Raw genomic sequence first — 7,819 nt, 5'->3', positions numbered from 1 at the left:
AAAAGAAAAAACGCAACAAACGACAAAGGAATGTGCTTCCGTTTTTATTTCTAAATATAAGTTTTCGTAAACTTAGGCTCTGTTTATTTAAATTTTACAATTTCAAAAAGAAAAATTAAGAACAAACATCATCCACCACGGTTAAATTTTAATTTACTCATAATTTATAATAACGTATATACATAGAATTAATTGTGGCAATAATGTAATCTGACTATAACTTTTACATTTGATTTTTAATTAATCTACATAGACACAGCCGACATATTTTTTATATTTTAATTTAATTATATAATATTATAATAATTTTATAATGCTTTTTATGAGATTCATATGTAAGATGTTTTTTATTTGTTAATGATGTAAAAACGACAAATACAATTTTATTTAGGTTTTATAAAACATGAGTTTGTATGGAGGAACTAATTTAATGTTGGGAATTATACAGTCAAAATAAAGTAAAAATAGAAAGTGCTTGTATTGTGTAATTTAAATTTACTTTTAAGTGTATCGCCAGATTGACTTTCATGGGAAATAATAGGTTTCTATTACAGATTTAGTGTAGTTTTTTAACTAAATTACTGACATATATAAAGTTTTAAAAAATTACATAAATGGATAAAATGGTATTCAAATAATTCGATTTCAAAATATTAAAAATTATGAAATCTTATCCTTAAATTTTTACAAAAGTCTGTTTTATACTCACCACTCCTCTTTCCTTACTTTATCTTTTTTTTATAACTTATATAGAAATCGTTACATTTAACGACTTCTTTCGTTTATATTTTACAATTTTTTTCTCTTTTAAATTTTATAGATTTCATGTATACTTTTTTTTTATTTCTATATAAAATTTCTATTTCTAATTATAGTGTTTATTTTAATTATTATTCAAATTTTTTACGTTTTCTGTAAGAACCCAAAAACTTTCACTTTAAAACATAAATAGAATTCTAAAACATGTCCTGGTTTATTAGTACAAACATTTTATCTCTCTAGAAATCAACCTTCTTTCTGAGCTTTACCTTCTCTCTAAAATTCTTCATCACCGAGTTGTTTGTTCAACAATCAGGAGGCACATAATTGTTCCTGGCAGTGAGAGCTTTGATTTTCACCGATCAATTATGCTGTTCTTCAACTGGTAAATTGAATCTTCTTTTCCCGTACAATTTTAGAGCTTTAATCATGCAACAAATTCTATTGCATGCGGCTGATTGTGATTCTCCCCAAATTCCAGCTCTGATCTTGTTCTAAAAACTGGTTTCTATCACAAATTAGTGGTCTATAAGTACCTTTAGAGTTTCCCTATGGTGCAAGGCGCTATTTGATCATCCTGTGAGCTGGTAAGTTGTTCTTCCCCTTCTCCGCACTTTTAGGGCTGTGAGCATGAAATAATTTTGTCTTGCATGTGTCTTGTGCCTTCCCTTTTCTGTTCTCTACTAAATCTTAAGTTCTAAGGGTTGTCTCTATCACCAACTTTGTGACTTGTAGGGTTCTGTTGAATCTTTTTTAGCGTGATGTTCTGTTAGGACATTCTGGTGCACTGCGTTGTTCAACTCCAAGGTAAGGGAAGCTTAGGTTTTAATTTCTATTTAATGAATTAGGGTGGCATGATTTCTGATTCTGTTTGAAATGGTGGAACGATGTGTATGTAAAACTGTTTTGGGTATCTTTTGGCTGTTTGAACTGAAATATGATGAAATTCCATGTTAGAACAGGTGCTAATTGATATGTGAATGAAAAGACTGTGAATGTATGATTTGAATATGGTAAGAACAATGTATGATGATGCAATTGAGTTTTGTGAAATCTGTAAATGGTCATTATGCAGGTTACTGAGTAAAGGTTAAGTGAATGATAGTGTTTTAGGTAGTTGAATGGAAGTGAGGTAGTCAATTTAGGCAATTGGGATTGGAAACTGTCTTAGGCATTCGGGGTAGCTCAGGTAAGGCAAATATGACTTGTTAGGAACGTTAGATCAGACAAAAACAGTCCTAAAGTGGTGAATCTAATTTTGAGTCCATAGGCTGATGAAAGTAAGATCTTGAATTGGGAATCCTTGCATAAACGTTAGAAATTGATGTTAGGAGTGTGTGTGAACCTTTAAACAAGTTTAAAATCAACCATACTTCGAATTAGGAGTGTTAGAAGTTCACTAAATGGCCTATAATGAGTTTTTGGTGGGTGAGTTCCTAAAATCTGCAGAAATTCGCTCTGCAGATTATGCAGAGTCGCACAGCGCATTCTGTGCGCTCTACGAAGGGCTACTGGCAGAAGAAATTCGCACAGCGCACCACAGGGTGTGCGCTCAGCGAATTTCCTGCGACAGAGTGGGTATTTTTGATGTTTTTGACGTTTTGGTAGTTCCGGACGTCCGTTTTGGACGTTCTTTAGGTCGTTCTTGGGGGTTTTTGACCCTTCCGGATCCATTAGTGAGGGTCTCCAAGTCATTTGAATTACTTAAGTATTGGTAATTAAAGGTTATAAAGAAATTTGTGTTAATAAGTGATGTTTCTACAACAGTATGTAATGTTTGAGTATGTATACATTATATATGATCTTGTATAGATTCAAATAATAGTGTATAATTATGTACAAGTGTATGAATGTTGAAAATCATGAGTTGTGTGTCAAATTTAAAAGTATGATTAATGGACGTAATTCCATGATCCTCAAGGGAGGTTACATGGTGGTGTCCTGTAGTTGTTGTGATTGATCGTATGAATGGCCGGAGTTCAGGATGGGGTTTACCTTGACATTCTAATGACCATCCATGCTCAATTAGAGAGTGATGAGTCATGTGGTGAGAATAGGAGGAGGTCCTAGTCTTGGTTGTCTCCATTTTATATGGGCCAAGATGAGTTTGGTTGGACTTACACTTGTGTGTGGTCGGGTGAAACCCCTCGGCAATGGCTTTGCAAAGCAGTAGGGCCACCACAAGTGCACAAACCCCTGAAACTCGACATTTCATACTAGTCCGGACGGTCAAATCACGTGTCAGTCATTGCTATCAACAAAAATGCGTTCGGTCTTAGTCTAAATTGTGTTATGGTCTTTGCATGATGTCTGTGTGATTGTATAACATGACAGTTAGTTCCATTTAATGTATAATCTGATAGACTGTTTATTTGCATGCTTTTCAACCTAGCTTACCCTTGCAATTGTGTGTTTTGTATGTGTGTGACTTTCCCTTGCGATGATCATCCAAATCCTTGGATGTGAGCAGAAGCTGATGATGTTGTGCCTTTGGAGCAAGCGTTGGAGACTGAAGAAGATCCAACTCCGAGTTCTTAGGACTTCTACTAGTTCTTAGTTTAGATAACTCTTTATTTGGAAAGAACTTCTAGCCTTATTTTATCATGATCTGTATTTTGAAAACACTCTTTAGGCCTCTTTGAATCTTTAGTTGGTCATGTATTTTGGAGAATTATCAAACTTGTATCAAATTTTAATGTTTCAACCAAATTTGGATGACTGCATGCATCTAATATTGGTATTTCACTCTCTCAACTGCTTTTACATACTATAATAGCTGAATCCTATTATATTGTATGTCCATATAATATTTGGGATGTCACATTTTCTTAAATTTTTATTAATCACATGTATTTTTAATAGATTCTTTATTTTGAAATATTTTTTAATAATTCAATTAATGAATTAATTTTTTTTATTTCTTCCATCTTTAAAAAAAAATCCTTTTTTAATTTTATATAAAAATATTTTTGAATTTTTTAGATTATTTTATTTTTGAAATTGTATTTATAACATTTATATTAAAAGATAAATATATGTATTTTTAATTTTAATTTATTAATGAAATCATTCAAAAAGTGTTATTATATAATTTTAATAATATAAATTTAATCATAATTTTTAATAATTTGATGAATAATTTTATATATTATTAAACTTATATAATAATATTTTATCAATAATTTTATTTTTAATTAAAATTATAAAGGCAACCTTTTATATATTTAAATAAAAAAATTCAGTATAACATTAATAATAAAATTATCTAAAAGTTTTAAATTAAAAATATTTTCTTTTAAAATTAAGAAAACCTAAATTTTAAAGGCTAAAAGAAATCAAAAACATTATTTTTAGTTCATTAATTAAATAATTAACAAACACTTCTAAACAAGGAATATATAAAAAAATTGGGATATAAACACAAATTGGAAGAACCATTAACTATATTACTAAGCAACAATTTAAAATTAAAAGATATGTTTATATGCAAATTTTAAAAATATAGAACCTTAAATATTAGAGGATATAAGTAATAAAAGAAAAATTGTAGTTAGTGAATGAGATGATGTAACTAATGGGAATAAGAGTGTGAATGAATGAATATGATTATGGGTGAAGTATATGAATAAAGGAGAAGAAGATGAATGTGAGAATATTTATAAGTGTATGATGAGGAATTTTATTTAAAAAGTGAAAAAAATAAATTGTGAATGAAGATTTTTGTCATCTTTAAATTTAGACATGTGGATTAAAAACAATATACTATTTCTAATCATGTCCAAAAAAACACACAAATTCAAAACATATAAATTAGTATTTGTTAAATTTGTTATAATTAGTACTCACAAATCAAGAGGTTAAATTGGTATTTCAAAATTTTGAATCCTTTTAAGTGTAAAAATTGTTTTGCAATCTTTTTAATCAAGTTATTAATTGAACCTTTTAAACTATTAAGAAAAATAAGAATGGAAAAGGAAAGAGAAAAAACACACAAAATTATACTGGTTTAATTAAAAAAAAAAAATATGTTCATTTTTTCTTTTAAACAATCTCAACTAGAAGAATTTTTACTATATCAAATAGAGTTTACAAGATTATAAATGCACATTAATAATTATAAACTCTAAGACATCAAAAACTTAATAAACCTATCAAGATTCACACTCTAATGTAATGTTACACATAATTACAATAAGACTTCACCTACACTGTTATAACATCATAAAGAACTGAAAAATGCAAAAAAGAAAATGAAATGAGTAAACCTAGAAATGCAAATTTTACAAATCAATCCTATAACCAAGCAAGAAGCTTTAAAACCAAGCTCTTCTTGGTGAACTTTAACAAACTCAACAATACTTTTTCTAAGAACTCAAAATTTCTTTAATCTCAATACTTCAACTCTTAGATTTCAAATTTTGTGGTTTAGAATGAGAGGAAAACATGTTTTAAAATAAAAGACAACTCTATTCTATTGATGATATTAATCGATTATAAAAATAATTTAATTGATTAATATCATTCAAGTTTGAAATCCTGTAACAGTTAGCTATTTAATCAATTAGACTAATAAGCTAATTAATCATTTTTGAAATGAATTCTTTTCGTGTTAAAACTAATTTTAATTGATTATATTGTGATTATTTTAATTTTATGAATTTGGCTTAGAACATTTATAAACTCAAATTATTAATCTAAATTCATAAAATTTTTTAGCATAGTAGAAAAGATAAAACGTCACTTGAACAACAATCTACGCCTTTTAAGAGTGTCAACTTAGCTAACACTCATTTTAATAAATACGGAAAATAGATTATATTAGTGTAAGTCTAATACATATTAATTTAAGTAAATAATATGATGAATAACATTAATGTAAATTTAAGGACAACACTAAAATAAATATGAATATTAAAAATAAATAAAATCAATGTCAATTGAGCTAATGTTAACCTTATTTTTCTTTAATATTTAAAGACTCGTTATAACAGTTTGACCAGAAACAACAAAAAAAATAATAAAGTATGAAATGAAAATAATTCTTCTAAATTTATAAAAGCTTACTAGAAGAAGCAACAATAATAACAAAAAGAAGACAACCAAAGATATAAATATTTTTAATCAAAAAAAAATTATACCAAACATGTGTACAAACCACACAATCAAACTCTATTGAGATCTAATACAAATACAAAATAGTTACATCAAATGTGTAAACAAGAATTTACAACCAATTAATAAACTAATTAAAGAAATAATGTTTTCAAAGAAAATAAATTATAAGTGAAAACATTTTTCTTCTTTAAACTTGGACATGTGAATTAAAAATAATATACTATTCCTAATTGTTGTTCCAAAAATACACACAAATTTAAAGCATATATAATGCTAAAAATAAATAAAATTAGCATTAATTAGACTAAGACTATCCTTATTTGTTTTTAATATTTAGAGACTCATGTAATAGTTTTGACGAGAGAAACAACAATCAAAAGTATCAAAGTATGAAGTNAAAGTAATTCTTTCAAATTTACCAAAAATTTTAAGAAACGACAATCAAAAGTATTAAAGTATGAAGTGAAAATAATTCTTTCAAATTTACCAAAAATTTTAAGAAACGACAACAACAATAAATAAGAGCAATAATCACAAAAAGAAGACAACCAAAGACATTAATATTTTTNATAAGAANAAATTATACCAAACACATGTGNACAAACCACACNATCAAACTCTATTNAGATCTAATACAAATACANAATAGTTANATCAAATGTGTAAACNANAATTTACAANCAATTAANAAANTAATTAAGGNAATAATGTTTTCAAAGAAAATAAATTATAAGTGAAAACTTTTTTCGTCTTTAAACTTCGGCATGTGAATTAAAAATAATATACTATTCCTAATTGTTGTCCCAAAAATACACACAAATTTAAAGCATATAAACTAGTGTGAACTTAACTTACACTCATTTTAATAAATATTTAAAATATATTATATTAGTGTCACTCTAATAGATCTTAATTTAAATAAATAATAAGAGAAATAAAATTAATGTGAATTTAACTGACAACACTAAAATACATATAATGCTAAAAATAAATAAAATTGGCGTCAATTAGACTAAGACCATCCTTATTTATTTTTAATATTTAGAGACCTATGCAATAGTTTTGATGAGAGAAAATACAATCAAAAGTATCAAAGTATAAAGTGAAAATAATTATTTCAAACTTATCAAAATTTATAAGAAACGACAATATCAATAAATAAAAGCAATAATCACAAAAAGAAGACAACCAAAGACATTAATATTTTTAATAAGAAACTTATCAAAATTTATAAAAAACCACAATATCAATAAATAAGAGCAATAATCATAAAAAGAAGACAACCAAAGACATTAATGTTTTTTATAAGAAAAAATTATACCAAACACATGTGTACAAACCACATCATCAAACTCTATTAAGATCTAATACAAATACAAAATAGTTATATCAAATGTGTAAACCATAATTTACAATCAATTAAAAAAATAATTAAGGCAATAATGTTTTCAAAGAAAATAAATTATAAGTGAAAACTTTTTTCATCTTTAAACTTGGACATGTGAATTAAAAATAATATATTATTCCTAATTGTTGTCCCAAAAATACACACAAATTTAAAGCATATAAATTAGCGTGAACTTAACTTACACTTATTTTAATAAATATTTAAAATATATTATATTAGTGTCACTCTAATAGATATTAATTTAAATAAATAATAAGAGAAATAAAATTAATGTGAATTTAATTCACAACACTAAAATACATATAATGCTAAAAATAAATAAAATTGGCGTCAATTAGACTATATCCTTATTTATTTTTAATATTTAGAGACCTATGCAATAGTTTTGATGAGAGAAACAACAATCAAAAATATCAAAGTATGAAGTGAAAATAATTATTTCAAACTTATCAAAATTTATAAGAAACGACAATATCAATAAATAAGAGCAATAATCACAAAAAAGAAGACAACCAAAGACATTAATATTTTTAATAA

Source organism: Vigna radiata, chromosome 2 (genome assembly GCF_000741045.1).
Source record: "Vigna radiata var. radiata cultivar VC1973A chromosome 2, Vradiata_ver6, whole genome shotgun sequence".
Taxonomy (NCBI): domain Eukaryota; kingdom Viridiplantae; phylum Streptophyta; class Magnoliopsida; order Fabales; family Fabaceae; genus Vigna; species Vigna radiata.
The sequence above is the reverse complement of the archived record's forward strand: the minus strand, read 5'-3'. Positions refer to the sequence as shown.